This window comes from Struthio camelus, chromosome 2 (assembly GCF_040807025.1).
Source record: "Struthio camelus isolate bStrCam1 chromosome 2, bStrCam1.hap1, whole genome shotgun sequence".
In the NCBI taxonomy this organism is placed as follows: Eukaryota; Metazoa; Chordata; class Aves; order Struthioniformes; family Struthionidae; genus Struthio; species Struthio camelus.
In genome coordinates, this window is record NC_090943.1 from 65,193,899 (window position 1) to 65,211,633 (window position 17,735).

General features: G+C 41.1%; 1 protein-coding gene across 1 annotated transcript in view; it reads left to right on the forward strand.

The window, feature by feature from the left end:
- VWC2 (von Willebrand factor C domain containing 2) overlaps window positions 1-17,735 on the forward strand; it is a 244,191-nt gene that overhangs the window by 132,588 nt on the left and 93,868 nt on the right. Inside the window, exon 6 of the mRNA XM_068936111.1 lies at window positions 2,639-2,754. The gene's annotated coding sequence lies outside the window, so the exon portion shown is untranslated. The remainder of the gene's footprint in view (window positions 1-2,638; window positions 2,755-17,735) is intronic.

Below are 17,735 nucleotides of genomic sequence, written 5' to 3' on the forward strand. Positions count from 1 at the left end.
AGCACTGCAGAAGTTCTGCGTAGGACGAGTCCTAAATTTCAATCACCAGGATCAAAATAACATGAAAAATTCTCTCTTCCAGAACTTCTTTAAAATCAAGCCTTTGATCAAACAATCAAAATGGTTCTGATGCCTTTACTCATTGAAGTAGATTATGGCACAACATATATAGTCCTACAGAGACTTCACTAAAATTATTTGTGGTTTGCAGTAGTATTGGATACAAGCAAGAGTCTCTACTCCCAACTGATAATGAGTAAAGAGGGTCCACTTCAATTTTAATTAAATCAATGGAAATGTTTTCATCCGCTTCACTAGGTACTTTTCTATCTTTACAAGCTTTCTAATAGTCCAACTGAAAATATGTTTCTCTCTAGTGAGATCAAAATGCATCCTGTATTGTCATTACAGAGCACTTTCTCACCAGCATTCTTCAAATCAAAAAGAATTTTCAATGCAATAAAAGTCATTGTGCTATTTCATAGGATGTCACAGTTACAGTGTTTGGCACTTCTCTGGTCATTTGCGTACCACTCAGATAATAGGACAGACACACAGTGTGACATGCAAATAGTAAAGAAAGGTTTCCTAAGCCATGGAATGGGTAAATAATATGCTCAGCCTCTCTAAATAAAATGCATCCCTGTTTCTAATCATAAAAGAACAGGAAGGAAAAAAATCATTTTGTTGCATGGACTAAGTAACGTAAAGGATGCAGTACCTCCACCCCCTAGAGAGTTCTTACACACTGATAGACCTTGTGGCTTGCTACAACTTCAGACTATTTCAGTACATGACGGTTTTTCTAACAACTAAAAAAGCCTTATAACTGACTCGTTAAAATGCATGCAAATATTCAAACAGACCCTTCACCTGGTAGAGCTTTCTCTTTAAACTGTAAATGCTTTGCTGCTGATGAGGTTAGCAGTTTAAAAAAACAAAACAAAACCCTTGAACATTTATAACGAGGATCTACATTATCTGAAAGTGATTGGCGTGGACAGTACTCAAAAAGAACTCTATGGTTTGTATATATGCTAATACCTGTGCTATTGTAGCTCATATACATTCCTGTCATCAACTATATATATATTGGCTTTTCATGTAAGACTGTAAATCAGATTTGAAGGGAATCTCATTTATTGGCTTTTAGGGCCATGTTGTGAAATACAGTCTTGAATTCTGTCAGGCCATCCATGCAACTTCTCACTACTGGACAACAACTTGGCAAACTTGAGCAACATTTAAAAAGATGATTGCTATATTTGCACAGCCAACAGTTTCTCCATTTAAGGTTAATTATTATGACCCAAAATTTTATCCTGCAATATATGAAATAGGCTACTAGCAACCTCCCGAGGTTTGGTCCTCTCTAATTTAAATAGAGCCTGATTTACTCTAGCACAGTCGCTGAAGTGAGTTATTCAGTGACCCAGTGTCACTGAGGCGGTCTGCATGTAAATGAGAACGCAATTTGGCCTGCCTTCTTGGATTTCCAGGCTTTGGAAGTACACATATGTGTAGGTGCTTCATTAACACAAACTAGTATGGCTTTCCTTTTGCTTGGCACATAACAGATCGCCGTAGTTATTCACTTCACAGTCTCACCCTACTGTGTGGAGCAAGCAAGTAATTTCTGATATCTTTTGGATGGTTTCACACAGCAGCCAGACTGCTAGTTTTGAGTATAAAATCAGAGGGGAAAACACGCCCATGGTGAAAGCACATTTTGTTATCATCTGTATGCGTCAGCAAAAATGTCGTAGGAAACAGTGCCATAGAGTTCTTCAACAGCGGCAAGATTTTTTAGTATGCCCATAAATACCTTTCCGAGTTCTAAACTTGTCTGCCCATATTATTTTGGTAACCTAATTTATAGTTTTCCTCATTATAATATATAAGACCCAGATTCTACAGAGACCCAGTCTTTAAAAGTGTGAATGCGCTGACTGAACTCAATTGAAGTAGACTACTGAGAATAGTAAATTTGAACATCCACAGAATAAAGAGGAAAAATCTTTGATTTAGTGTGTTACAAATATTCTGTTTCATAACCACAGCTGAAAACAATGTCCTGATCACATGCTTCCCTAGAGTGCTGTAGCAAGCAAGGCCAAAATAGGTGAGGCTTTTAAATAGGCAGTGACAGATTGCTTTTCCCAGGATAGCCCAGGTGATGTCAGCAGTTCAGCTGTGGCATAGTAGGACTTAGAAATGTTTACGAAAGCCATTTGAAACACCTACGCAGATTCTCAGGTGAGGCATCCGTACTGGTCTCGATTTTCTGCAAAAACACAACTAACCAAGTTTAAAGTTAGTTTCAATTCAGGCCTACAGCATAGAAATCTGGATCCAAAACATGTAAGTATGGGTCCAAAGTAATTTCGAATTATATGAAGAATGCTAGAATAGATTTTTTAGGCTGTCATGATGGATTTGATGCAAATCGTACTATGTCTTCTTTAAGATATGAGCCAGACGACAAGCACAACACAAATTAAACCAAACAGTTCTGATAGTATTCTAGGGTTAAAGTATGTCAGACTCCTTCCACAGCCAGGTATCACAGGGTTTTTAAGGAACTATCTTTCCTTTGACAGATTAGCACTAACTCTTTCTTTTCTGTCTCTCTCTTCAGCAACATTTTGCTAGCTCTTTAAATCTGGAAGAGCCTACCAGCTGCAGCTCATAGGGAGCTGTTACATACTCCAGGAGTGTGGTGGTGGAGCCTGCAATTTCTTTCCTCTCTACCTGGTAAGTAGTTGCATTTTTTCTTTTTTTTGGTTCTTGTCCCCAACAGCTAGTAACTGTGTGCTGAAAAAGCTGCTTGGATGTTTTGGAAAAGGAAGAATTTTTCCTTAGGGTGGGTTGAGGGCTTTCATCTTCTGTGCGGGGGTAAGTTTGATGAGGAGCTTTCCCTAACTGTTTGCTTTGCCCTTTTCACTCTCCAGCTGTTACTGGAGGGAGCAGACAATGTCCTGTGGATCTTTAGAGGTACTGCTCCTTAGCTGCTCCTCTGAGAGGTGTTTGATATTTGCTCTTTATTCTATTATGTGTATAACTTACCCTGGGCTAAAGTAAACTGCAGGTTACCTCATCCTCCTGTCTGGGGAGAGGGAAGTATTTCTCTGCCCACAGTTCTCTGTGAGACTTTCTACAGATTCAGAATAAAGACATGAACTGCATCAGGCCTAGAGCAGTTGCTAGTCAGCAAACTCTGTAGAAGTGTTTATAATCTTATGGCTGAATATTTATGATTGAACTGTCTTTGTGCTGTACAAAAGTTAAATTAAATGAGATGTATTTGGTATGATTCTTCCCTTCTATTGGTTGCAGCTCCGTTGTATTTTCTTTTTTCGGTTTAGTATAGTTTATCAGGTTGGCTTGGATTTACTTGCTGAGTTGTGCCTTGATCTGGCAGGTTCTCTTTTACTGTCCTAATTCTGTTGTTTAAGGTATTTTTAATGGTGTTTTGTTTTTGCTATTTTACAAATATTTTGTAAAACCTACGATATAGGTAATCTGCAGGAAGTTAACAAAGAAAAGGGGCGGGGGGGGGGAACCCAACACAAAGCCAGCAGCATGGGCAGTAACAGCACGTGCCTTGTATTTTTCCTGTGCTAAATGCATAGAGGCAGGCTATTTTGTGCATTCCCTGATAAATGGTGGCAGCAGCAGCAGCACAGGTTTAGACTGTTTATTAAGCTTCTAAAAGGTAGCAGGCACTAAAATCAGGTTTTAATTTTCTTCTGAAACTTTGTGTAATTTTCCTTTTGAAATGAGTACCAATCTTATTTTATTATTATTATTTAAATATATACACAGGAGCCTTAATTGACAGAGCTCCACTTGCTGTCCTATTATAGGCCCAGCCAAAGTCTTTTGCTTGGAAGATTTATTCTATGTTAAAACCATTGCAAATAATTGGAAAGCGTATGAAGAATTGAGTTAAATTCCACAGCCAGGATAGTGTGGCATATGTTTGCACTGCTGCTGAAAAGGTCATTTCCACCCTTTTCTTTATGCGGGAGCTAACCTTCATGTGGCCCCTGGGTGAAGCGATTAAAACGGTGCGAAGTCGAGGTGGTGGTGAGGGGAGCCAAATAAGAAAAGGAGCGTGCCGTGTGGCCGCACGAATGCCGGCCCTGGCACAAGGGAGCGCGGAGAAGAAGCTGCAGGACGCGAAGGCTGTAGGTGTTGGCCTTTGAATTGTGAAAATGACTGGACCTATCTCGCACTGAAGGACGGTGCTTAACGCTCTGCTCCCCCAGCCTGTGCCCTCTTACTCGTTCATTCTTCCACCTCAGCACCGTGGCCAAGCTTCTCCGTAGTGACCCACTTAAACACGAAAACAAGCAGCGCCCCGCCAAGAAGCCATTTGTCTTGCGTGAAAATGGGATGGGAGCCTTGATGTAGCCCAGTGTGTTCCCCGGGTTGCTTTGGCTGGTGACCTAAGCAGGTGGTGCTTTATGTGGTTTTCATCAATTTACGTGATTCATGGCCGTGTCGGTTTTGTTTCACAGTAAACTAAACGTACAATTTTAACAGCCTCAAGAAAGGGAGGGTCTGCAGAAACACAGCCAGCATAACTGCAAGTCTTCATGAAACAGTGAAGATCGCACGGCCTGATTAGGACTCTAATCTGAGATAACGCTATCTGTGTTCACTGCGGTTATTTTTCTCAAAACAAGCATAACTGATTTCTAGTACTAAGCCTTTTATGAATTACAGGTTTCTTCCCTTGACAAATATTGTGAAGTTTTTTTTGCTCTTTATTTAAAAAAATACATAGTGTTCATGCTCTAAATCCTAATCCCATTCCTCTCTGAGTTGGGGGTTGTTTTTGTCTTGGGTTGTTAGAGAAATACAATTTCAAAGACCCTGCAGGATTAGCATTAAAAATGTACTGTTCCATGCATGAAAAAGTACTCCCTTATCTTTCACCTTGATTATTTGTAAGAGGGAAGAAAAATGTCTGTTTCCTAGACATTAAAATCCCTGGTGAGTTAAATTTTTCCCATCAGAGCGCCATTCTTGAATGGTTTGTGTTATGAAGGAGCCTCTGATGCATGGGTGGAAATACAAGAATAACATTTAATAGACGCGTTCCAAAACTGGTGCTGCGTAAGGAGCCCAGGATGTGGTTTTCACGTGGTAGGTGTGCTCGGTGTTAATTTTACCTGGACAAGAGCTATCTCACCTTGTGACAGTAGCTGGTACAAACACAGCTATAAAAGTAAAGATAACAGTGCGAGGTAGGATACTCTGTGGTGCTGCAAGGCTAAATTCAGTACAGCACTCTGCAGTCCTCAAATAGAAGGTGCCGTGCAAAAGCAGCGTAAGATCTTAGGTGTAATGCCTTTGATGTATCTTTGGTTTCGGTAGTTTTGCGGTTCCGTGGTTGGTGTAAACAATCCATGCTTACATCTGTTTCTAACAACATCTGCACACAGACGCCTCGGGTGCAGTAGAAGTGATCTGCTGAAATATACCCCTAAGAAATGGTAGAGAACGTGAATGCTAAGGTTAGAGACAGATTTTGTGTATTGAATATCTGAACTGAACCTTTGGAACAGGAAGGACTGCAGGACTGTAATAGGTATTTCATTGGTGATGCTATTTAGAGAAGATCTCAGAGCAGAACGTGCGCGCTCGTACACATGCACACCCCTTCACTCAAAACACTATTGATTGGGAAGTAGATTTAAGTGCCCATAGTAGAACATTGATTTGGGCACGTAATAATTACATGTGTCGCTTGCTTTTGCTTTTCAAATACAGTTCTCAAGTTGCTCTGTATAGACTGGAGGGGGGTACAAGCATGGGAAGGAATTATCCACTTAACTCCAGCCTGTGCACATGGTCAAATAAATGTTCTCAGGAATTAGGAATTAATGGAGATACATATATCCAGGGTGCAGAATTGGGTCCTGCAGGATTATAGCCAAAGTACATGATTTTAATTTAAATTTGATTATTTCAACAACAAAAAACCCTCCCCCCAACATAGTTTTGATAGGCATTTCATTTTCAGAAAAACAAGGGATTTTTAAATGCCTCAATAGCAGGTGTTGCTCTTAATGAAATATCCCAAGGATACACAGTACATGCATTATGAAACAATTGCTTGCAAAGGATGCAAACGAAGCAAGGGAATTTCACTGCAGAATTGTAAATGTCTTAGCAATCTACGTAGAATATCTATATAAAACTATGGCTGAACCACACAAAAATAAACAAAAGTGAAACAAATTAGCCGTATATGCCTGGACAATAAGAAGTCATATATGCCTGGACAGTAAGAATTGCTGTTACAGCTAAACCAAACTAGAGGCAGGTCAAGAAAATTTCTGACAGAGCAAGCCTGACGTGCCTCAGTCCTGAGGCCTTGCAAATTCAGTACAAAGCTTGTGGCTTGTTACTAGCAATGGTAATACTGTATTACAATGCTATATGGTTACATACGCAAACTAATCATATTATAGGGTGAAATTTAACAGTGTGTCAGGAGAACATGTAAGGAGCAATGACTTAATATTATGAAGTGTTTCGATATGCAATTGTACTTTTCATTAGCAGTAAAAGTGAAGTCTTAAATTGCTGCATGGGATTCTGACCCTATAGTTATTATTGCAGCTGATTAACTCCTTGCTGGGGGTCATGATCTTTCTTAAGTCTCTCTGGACATAACTGAAGGATTTGTGTCTTACATGAGCACTGCTAAAATGTTCTAGGTGAAACAGAAGTCAATGCTCTGTATTTCAGGGAATCTACATAAATAAATTGCACATCTCTGCACTTGACCTGGTTTTGCTTGATATCCTTCAAAAAGAGACTGTGTTCCATGGGCTTTATAGAACCAAAGAGCACTGGGAATGTAACAGAGACCACGCCTAGTCAGCTGAAAGGAGATCAAGAAAGAACCTGAACAGTAACATACCTTTAATCTCATTAGCCTCCGTAAGCTCATGGGTCCTTCATGAGCTCGTGAGACCTTCACTTCCTCTGTAAAAATGAGAGAGATTTCTGTCAGGAAGCTGCTACCTCTATGCACCGCTTGCACGTGGCAGTAGGAAATCTGAGTAGGTGTTCTCGTGACATGGCTTTTTGGCGTGTTGTTGCAGGTTTGCATCCTTCGTGGCTGTTGACAAAGGGTGAAACTGAATGTAAAAGCCCTAAGATATGAACTTTTTTTCTACCTTTCCTTTTGCTTCTCTTTTCTGTGTGCGTGCTTTGTGGTCTAAGTTCATTAACTGCTGATCGAAGACTTCCTCATCATTCTTTCAAAATTGCAATGCAGACAGATGCCAAATCACCTCTTACGTTTTGGGCACATGTTTCAGGCTGCCAACAAAGTGTTCCTGTTTCTGTGATATGCCCAGCTCTCAACTCTTCTCTATGAATAATTCCAGAGCCTAAATGAATTTTCTTAATTAAGCATCTAGATCTTGGCCTCCATCCCTCTATCTGCTTTGGGGACTTTTCTTGACTTTTCACCATCCCTTCCAATTAGAAATCAGTTCTCTCTAACCCACCGCTGCAGCAGCGGCTGCAAGTCTACTGTATTCTTTCTGGGACTGGGTATGGGCTGAAAGACGAAGTTCAACGAACGTTGCAGCAGTAGTCCTGACCTTCAGAGCTATGTTAGGTGCCTTAGTGCAATGTGTTGTGTCTGTTGAGCAAGAGGCTCGCTATTCTGCCTATCGCTTTGGGCTCCCCCATCATGTGATTTATCGTGTAGCATCTCTGCCTCTTTCTTGCACAGGGACTCCATGTGCTAGACAAAGCTCATCAGCAGATCTGCAATGCACTCTCCAGGAAAGGTTCATTCAGGAAGCTTGAAGCACAGCAGAAAAGGCAGGAAGAATGTGCTAAATGAAGACAGATTCCCCAACAGTAGCTTAAAACAGTGAACCCAAGACTAGATATGACACACAAACTGAGCATATTATGTAGTCATTATGCAACAAGACACCCGTGTGAAGAGTTGACCTTTGTCTCACAGATTACTCTTCCAGTTATTCAAGAAGCGTTAACTTTTTAATCCTGTAAATGAATTTGTAGTACCTTCATCACCATGAGAAATGCATGAGCACTTCCTCTCATGCTTTAGGAGACTAACTTAGTATCTCTTGTGTGGGGCTAACTTGTCCAAAATAAGCTACTGTGCTTGAAATAAGGAACTCCTCATGGAGCTCAAATGCAAAAGCGAAGTAAACAGAAGCTAGAAACGGGCATGGGCTGTCCAGGAGCAACGTAAGAGTATGAGTATTGTTTGAGTGTTCGGGGCCAGAGTTAGGAAGGCCACAGCTCACCTGGAGTTGAAATTAGCTAGAGATGTGAAGGGCAACAAAAAGGATTTTTACAAGTACATCAGAACCAAAGGAAGGGAATGGTAAACGTTGGCCCCACTCTTAGCTGATTTTGGTTTTCACTGGTGGCATCTGCCCTCCGGACTCCCAGTTCCCAGAGCTTACCAGCAGAAACTTGGGAATGAAGCATTTCCCACTGTAGAGAAAGATACAGTTAGGGAGCATGTGAGTGGATTAGACATATACAAGGCCGTGGGACTACAGGGTGGCTGAGGAAGGTGACTGATGTCATTGAAAGACTGCTTTCTATCATCTTTCAAAGGTCATGGCAGTTGGGGGAGGTTCCTGATGACTGGAAAAAGACAACTGTTATACCCATCTGCAAGAAGATCAAGAAGGAAGATCGGGGTCAGCCTCGCCTCAGTCCCTGCGAAAGTGTTGGAGCAAACGCTCCTTAAAGCCATATCCAGTCATGTGAGGGACAAGATGATGATTAGGCATAGCTAGCGGATTCACCAAGGGAAAATTGTGCTTGACTAACCTGATTGTCTTCTATAATTAGATGAATAGCTCTGTGGATAAGGGAAAAGCAATAGATATTGTATACCTTGACTTTAGTAAGGCTGCGGTCTCCCGTAGTATCCCTAGCAGCCAAACTGGTGAAATACAATCTGGAGAAGTGGACAATAAGATGGATGGAAAATTGGTTGAACTGTCAGGTTCAGAGGGTTTTAAGAGGGGCACAAAGTGCAGGTGGTGACCTCTTACCAATGGTATCCCTCAGGGATACTGCATGCGCTACTGTTTAATGTCTTTATTAGTGACCTGGATGATTTTGCGCTCCCAGAAACTTAGCAAATGACACCGAACTGAGGGACCACTGATACACTGGAGGGCAGGACAGCTACCTAAAAGGGCCTCCATAGGCTGGAGAAAGGAACTGATAGAAAACTGCTGAAGTTTAACAAAGGCCAGTGCAAAGTCCTGGCCCTGGGGAGGAATAACCCAAAACAGCAGGATAGGCTGGGAGCTGAATGGATTTGAAATCAGCACTGCAAACTTACCTCTGGGTCCTGGTGGATAGCAAGTTGAACCTGAGTCAGGAAGCTCTTGCAGCAAAGAAGGCCACCGCATCCTGGGCTGCGTTTCCATGAACGTAGCCAGGAGGTCAAGGAAGTCGGTTACTCCTCGTCTATTTGCCACTTGTGAGATGATGTCCGGTTTGGGGCTCCTAAGTTAGTGCACATCAAGCAGTGACGTCCTGGAGCTAGCCAAGCAGAGCCCCTGGGGTGAACAGGGGCTGGAGCACAGCACAGACAACGGGAGGCTTGGAGAGCTCAGTTTGTTCAGCTGGGGAGAAGAAAAGGCTTCAGGGAGACCTTATTGTTGTCTACAGCTACCTGCTGGTAGGGTGTAGGGAGGACAGAGCCAAATTTTTCTCAGAGGCATATGATGAAAAGACATGGGACAACGGGCACCAGGTGGAAAATGAGAATTTCTAATTTGGTATGGGGGTGGGGGGGAGGGAGGGAAGTCCCTTTTAGGAACAGGTTGCCCAGAGAGAGACCGCTGAATTCCCATCCTTGGAGAGGCTCGAACCCAGCTGGACATGGCCCCGAGCAACCTGTTGTAATGGGACATGCTTTGAGCAGAAGGTTGGACTGAATGACCCCCATATGTCCCTTCCAACCTATATGATTCTCTGATTCTAAATCTGAGGTAATCTTTATTGCACACTTTAAAATGTGCAAACTGGAATATGCATAGTCAGAATACATCCAAGGCCTTTTGCATTTGTTCTTAATTTTCTAAAGAATTTTGGCTGAATTGTCATTTTTCCAAAAGTAACTCTCCAAGGAAAAGCGCTTTGAGGATTTTATGGATAAAAGCCATGTGAGAAACTAGTGCAGCAGTTTGGCAAAAGCTAACTCTAAAATAAGCAGGAGGGAAGTTGATGCGGTTGTAATCCCCAAGGAGCTGTACCAGCAAGTTCTGATGTGGACCTTAGAGCAAAGAAAATATCTTCTTAGTTCCCTTTTTCTCTTGCAGACATCAGTTACTATCTTTCTCCCATCTGATATTGTGGGGAAGGAGAGGAGAGCGATAGTTACCAAGGTTCCTTATTCTTGAATCTCAGCGGAACTTCTTCAGCTCATTTTCTCCCCTTCCCTGCTCTTGGAGACCCTGCCAAGAAGAATCTCTTAGGTTTAAAATTAAGATGTCAGTTGAAAAACCTGCAGAAGGATGTGATCTGTTATTAACGCTAAGAATACCCAGTGTTCTTGAGCAAAATTGAGGTTGTGAAGACAACCCATTTGACTCATTTTATAGTTCAATTTTCTTGGTTCTGGTAAAAATTTAATTGTTTACATAGTAATTTATTAATAATGCAGAACAAACTGTTAAAAAATTTCCTTTAAAATTTCACCTTTAAACCAGAAGAAAAGTAGGGTGCTCTGATATGAGGGCTTGCGTATTCTTTTCTGTGCTAGCAGAAGAATGCCCGCTCCTTTACAGAATGCTTATGCAATATGAAAGAGTACAGTTTGCAGCACAGTTTTATTCTATGGATATTTTTGAATGAATGATTACTCTTGGAATTTGCCATTGAGCTGAAGGTTCTGAAGGCAGCCTCTTGAGAACCGTTGCCTCTCCTCTACTTGGTGCTTACCTGTCTTTATTTTAATCAGCTTGTATCGTACAGGAAAGCAAAAACAGCAGTGAGGGATCTGTGCACTTCGGCAAAATTTCAGCCTTGTTTAACGTCAGTGAAGTGATGTGCTCAGGGATGAGTATGGTCCATATGTGTAGAGGACAAGGCAAAAAAAAAAAAGATTGGGAGGGTAAGTGCAGGTGCAGGCACAATCCTCCCCGGACAGCGTCAGCAGCGGGTACTGCAGCGTAGGGCTCGCAGTGGCTACGCTGAGCACAACAAGCCTCTGGGTCCGCTTATGGGTCTGGGTCTCATGAACCCATATAAAATATTACGTGGTAAGAAAATATCAAAGTCATGGAGGTAGCAAAGTTAGTTATGCCACAACTCTAGGGTTGTGCAGCCCCTCTAACTCTGTCTTCGTGTGACTGCGTGTCGCAATGCAGCCTGCGCTTCTATGTGTGTATGTACTTGGAGGATGTTAAACGTCTTAAATTCATAGCAGCGTTTGTCCTTTGTTGTACTTCATTTACATCAATTTTGCTGTCCTGGTGTGGTGGTGATTGTGCAACCTGCTTTGCTCGATGCTCGTGACCTAAACAGGAATTCAGTCGCTCTTGTCAAGGGAGCTTCTGTGTGGTGTGGGCACTTAAAGCCCTCGTCCCCTTCAGTAGGAAACAAAATGCTCGTTATTTTTCAATATTTAGCCTTGCTATTAATTGTCTATATGCCTTCCTCCCTCCTGTATTTGATTTTGTAATTTTTTTCTCACTTTAAAATATCCTCTTTCATGTTCAATACCACTCTGAAAAATAATTTATGGAGTTAAGTTAGGGAAATTAAGATAGTGTTCCTTTGTGAAATACATATGCAGTGGGTAAACCTGAAGTATTTTCTATTTTCATAATTTCTATTCATTCCAGTCTTATTTTGTCCAAATCGCTACATTTCTCCTCTTGGCTATTAGTAGCTTGGGTCCTAACAGCTCACCAATACTGCTAGAATCTATCAGCATTCAATTGCATTTTACTTTATTCTATCAGCACAATATTTCTGTTTCCTTATGTGAACGCATCTTTTGTGCTAGAGTACGTTCCTATTCCTGTGGTCACCGAGCTTGATGACTCTTTCCTCTTAGTCAGACATTCTTGAACTTGTGCCTTCTCTTCAGAGATGCGTGCTTCATGTGCCTTACCCCTTTCCTAATAATCAGTGCTTACAGTGGCATGAGAAGTGGTACTGGGGATGGTGCTGAAGTTGTTGTGACCTGGAAGCTTCTGCATTATACCTGTGCATGTGTTGGTGCTTGTGCCTAAAGAGACTCCATGGGAGTCAGGAGCTGCTGCCGCATCCCTAGCAGTGCACAGTTAACCCATGTGGACTCACTGCTGCGAACTGTAGCCCAGACTGAACATTCTCAGTATTAGTAATAATTTTGAAGATGATGGGATAATCTACAATTTCACGGGAAGAGGCTCCCTCTCCAGTGCTATCTTCGGTTTAAAAAATAGGAAACGGATCGCAATGCTGTACGTGCTGAGCTGTGTTTGGAAGCATTTGCTACATCTGTGTTCAAAAAAGGAAGGAACAAAACCTTAGAGTGCAGTGCTGATGTCCTGTGAAACAAACTGTGAGGAGGAACGAAGAACCTGGAGCAGACCCCGTGTGAAGGAAGGCACAGCAGGAAGGGCAATCCAAAGATAAATGGGACAGAATGGACAACAGCAGACTACCATGAGTTAAACTAAAAATGGGGGAGGAAAAAGAGGGGAAGGATGCCCAAAAGCTAGTTAGACAGATGGAGCACTTACCTCAGCAGAGACTTCCTGGGAAAAGCAAGCACCCTTGCACAAGAAAGAAAAGAGCAGAGCTGACATACAAAATATGTTAATCACCATGCCAATCCCACAGATATATATATATATATATATATAGATATATATATATATATGCGTGTCTGTGTATGTGTGTGTATATATATATATATTTTTAAGGATTTGGTTAAACCTGCAAGGACTTTAAGCAAACTGAGAATGTTTCTTAGGGTAAACATTGAGCTCAGAGATTAGAAAAAACAGTACTGATAGTAGCTGTGTTCCTCATATTCTCTAATATGAGAGCTATGTTATCTATTTCCCCCACCCCCCAGGCTTTAAACCTTCTTCAACACTATCATAATGGGTTGTAGTACATCAGAACAAGGAATACATCAAGATTTCTTTCGGGGGCTTTTGATTTTTTTTTTTTTCTTTTCCTTTAACAAGCCTCTCCTCATTGCTCAAAATGTCAGTCTAGCCAAAGATCTTCTGTAATTAAAGAGCAAAACTGTCCAACTAATTAGAAGTTTTCTCTTGCCCTAAGCTTAGCTCCGGGCATAGAAACAGGGAGTTTAAGGCAAACTGCACAGCAGTAGGAGCAATTGAATTATTTAGAATGAATGTCTATTTTCTAAACTATGCTCAGTGGAAAAAATAAACAGCAAGATCAGGAATAACTGAAAACCAATAGGGGATTTTCCTTAGCAAAGTTATCAAAGCAAAAGTTATTTTAAAAAAATCCCTTCAAAATTGCATTAGTTAACAGGGATTTTGTCAAAGCCACTGACTGTTGTGCCCCTAGGGTTTCTGGCCTTGATTATGTAATTGCTGCACATGCATGACTGGCTGCCAGCAGTGGCTTTCATATGAACTTTATATTTAAAAAAAAAAACACACACACACACACTACAATAAAATCCATGTTAAGGTGCTTTTCATTCAAAAGATATTGCCTGCAGTAGAAATCCTTGGGTTCGTTCTCGCTTTCTGCCGATGGAAGGAGAGAAGAAAGTTGTCTAATTAGTTTCATCTCATCCCAGATTCCCTCTTGCAAATCTCCCATCTCTGAAAATGAGGTGTTCCTGCTCCCTCTGCAGGGGCTAAGCAGGCTGCAGTCAGAAAACACTCAGCTTTTGCATGCCTGAAAACCAGGTGAATGCAGAAGCCCAACCATAATTGTCCTCTCTTTTATGTAGTACTGAAAAATGTTCTCACCTGAATGTTGGGGGCAAGTACTATTTTATGTCTTTAATAACTGCCTTTCTCCCCGTTTCCTGCAGTGTGATAGTGGTTAAAAACAGAAGTTGGACAGTTTATTTTGCGCTTGTGCTGACTGCGCTTTCTGATTTGCAAGGCTGATTTTCAGGGCATGGGATGGTATGGTGTCCTTGAGGACCAGCATCTTGCCTTCTTCCACTGGTGGAACGTCAGAGCTATCAGTGCTGCTTGGTAGCCCGGAGGTAGTTGAATGTGACAGAACAAAAGAGCAGCACTGTATAAGCACATCTGTGCTAGCTGCAGCAAAAGTTCCTTATGGCAGACTTTGAACAAAACTCTTGCTTAGTGTGTAGTCAAAGTCCTAGACTGCATGCAAGCATTTCAGTAGAGCTTCATTCCTTTAATGAAGCTGTACTTCTCTTATTCACATTAGGAGGCTGTCACCCAAGTCTTTGAAACAGAGATAACAACTGCTTCCCTTTCTTGCTTGGAGACAGGGGAAATGGCTTGATTAATTTATTATAAGTTTTTTTTTTCTTTATGTCTGTATAGATGACTGGGCACAATGTCTTGGAGATGGGATGGGAATAAATTATCAAAGGAGAGCTACAGCAAAGCTGAAAAGAGCGAGAGCTGTGGATGTTCATTTCACCTAAGGGTGGTTTCTACAACCTAAAGTCTTTCTCCTAGTGAGTCCTGTTACTAATAGGATGTGTTGCTGCGTTTACTGCATTTACTAACAATTTTGACGTTTCACGCTGTCTAGCTTTGTGTCTGAATCTTGTTCACCACCATCAATCCTGGTACCTCATCAGGTGTATTTTATCAGGGTTTACTGCTCCTCATAGCAATCATCACTTTTGTCACTTGAATTCTCTGAGTGTGCTGCATGACGAAAGAGTTATAATTAAAGTTCCTATTTGCTATGATGTCCATGTAGTATTCTAAAAATATAGGCTAAAAATGTGTCTTTTCTTGTAAAGCCTTAGCTGTGAGGGTGGGAAGGGGAAATGCATGTTTTACTCTAAGTGGGAAAGAAGAAGAGGTTTCCAATAGAGAATGAAAAGATGCCCATCTCCTAGGGGAACCTTAACCCAGAAAAGGGAGACTTGCAACTGATCTTTAAATGATGTTCCACAATCGTTTGGGCCCAAATTGGTGGAATTTTGTCAATAAACTCTATCTGAAAACGTCAGCCATGGTTTTGAAGAAAGTCTCTTCATCCAAAGCTAATAAATCTCTTTCTAGGGGTGAAGAGGCTCTAACAATGCCTCTAAGGTGAAGAGAAGTGATATTGGCCAGAGAGGCCTTTCCTTATCACGTTGGAATTCCAGCAGCGAGGGGACATGGGGGGACAGACCACACCGTTGTAAGATGCCTCAACTGCATGTCAAAAATGATGTAAAAAATAGTTCTTGGCACTCCTGCTGCCTCACTGGAATACTGTAGGCATGCATAGTCATCAGCCAGTTATGCATGTGTGGCATGAGGGACAAAAAACTTTGTTAAAACCCTATTGAAAAATAATGCCTTTGCCTCTTGGGGTTTCATAACGCTTTTAAGTCCTAGAAAACATTCACCTAAATGTCTGTATGCATGTTTCACTGATGCAAGATTTTAATTGTTTTAATGTTTTCTAAAAGATGAGGCAGAGAGAGGAACTGATAATTGTTCAGTGAACTCTCTTGCGTGCTTTTCAAGATAACAAAGATGACTGATTAGTGTAGAATGGCATTGTGAAACCATATTAAAACCCAGCGATTTTGTAGACTGGCTATCTTTGTATCATCCTTCTGCTTACTGTATGATCTTTTACAGTTCCTTCCTGCATCATTTGTATATTCCCGTGGTTGATATTTTTTTCAACTCTTCTTGCACCTCCAATAAAATACATAATAACAAAAAGTTTAAAAGGGGATGACTAAGGGAAGAGGCAAGCAAAAAGCTAATTTGGAAGGAGGAGGCAGAAAACAGGAAGGTATTCAGATGAAAAGACAGAAGGGGAAATGCAAACAATACTTTGTTGCTAAATATATCTAAACATATCAGAAACATATAACCCACCTGACAGAAATGGAGTTTTATTTTGAAGCAAACATCTTCAGACTACAACCACAAAAATGCTAGTAATTTTACATGATCAACTAGAAATATGAAATAAGGACAGAAGTCTTCAGGGACAAGTGGTTAGGACCTTTTGAAAGGTTCAGATTAGGTTTCTGGATATTGAAGCATTAATTAGTTTGAAGCTTTCAGGCCATATTTGTATGATAGGATATTGTAATTATTATTGATGGGCTATAACTGGATTTGAGAACTCATTTGGAACCCATAAGGGTTCTCTGTTTTCCACAGTCATCCCTTTGGAGCTGAAAGGCACACCCCAAAACTCGAGCTGCTCACTCACACAGCCACACTGCTTGCATGTAGCACAGCAGTAGAGAGAACGAGAAGGAAAGTGGCCAACAACAGATTTTGGAGAGCTCCCTTTTTCCTTATTTCTTTCAGTGCATCTGAAAAGCATAACACAACAAACTCCGGACAGCGTTGATCCTGAAGGACTGTGAAAACGTGGGTTCAGTTCCTTTTTTCCATTATCAGAGCAGTCTCTCCCTGTTGTGGTGAATTGAATTCACCTGTGAATGCACAACACACACACCTCAGTGAGGAGAAACACCTGTTTCTAAAATGCAATTCTTTTCCTAAAATATAGATTACGCAGCTCATCTCCTGAAAGTGTCTATTTCTGTCTAGTGACTATAAAGGGAAACCTAAGGGACAAGCTGGGATGCAGACCCTTATGTCTCATCTGTCTGAAGCTGCATGGGAGAATTCCCACCTGAGCAGTTTGCATGGTATCTAGCAACAGATGGCTCCAAACATATTTGAAGTCACTAAGTATTAGTGCAACAGACCACCATCCTACCCTGCTGTTTGTTAAGCACACGGTAAATGTGTTTTGTTTTGTTTTTAAATCTTGTTCTGTCCGTTGGCCTAAATTTCAACTGTTTTGTTCCTTGATCCCCAACAGCTTGGGAGTCTGGAGTTGCCTGTGATTTGTTGCCTGTAAGTCTTCTGATATAATTCAGGTAGTAAGTGTTCAGTTAATCTGTCTCAAGGGCCTAGAGATCTGCATTAACCATGCTATGAATTGAACCCCTTTGTGTGGAATCTAGGCACTTTATTTCTGATACATTTATTCCTCCCTTTGAGGAGTCAAGAGAAATCTATAGGTCTTGGGGAAGTGGCTGGCTGTATAAATTGTGGAGGCATAACTGAACTCATTAGCTGACTTTTGTCAGCATCACACTGCATATGTAGTAGAGTTGCTAATCTCTTACTGCTTTTCAGTGCTTTGGACTCCTTATTAGATTATAGCTGTGTGATCATTTATGATTACTTTGTAATGAATATTGTACCGTAGTGTGCTAAGTAGACTACTATCGACATGTTCTTTATTTCATTAGAATTAAAATGTAAATGGGTGGTTTTAAAAGGTGTTCAGATTGTCTGGAAAACAGATTGTCTAATTTCTAGCCAATTAGATTCTGCAGGTTAGTTCAGTCTTTGATTGTACATAATATTATTCTGGTAGTACTGAGCATAGTAAGTCCGTGTTTCAAACAAGTTTCAGATCCAAGTCGGCTCACAAAGACGATTTACCGTCGTCTCCATCGTGATGTTTATACACCCGTTGTGTGCTATAGAGGATGGTAGCAAGTATTTTAATCCTAC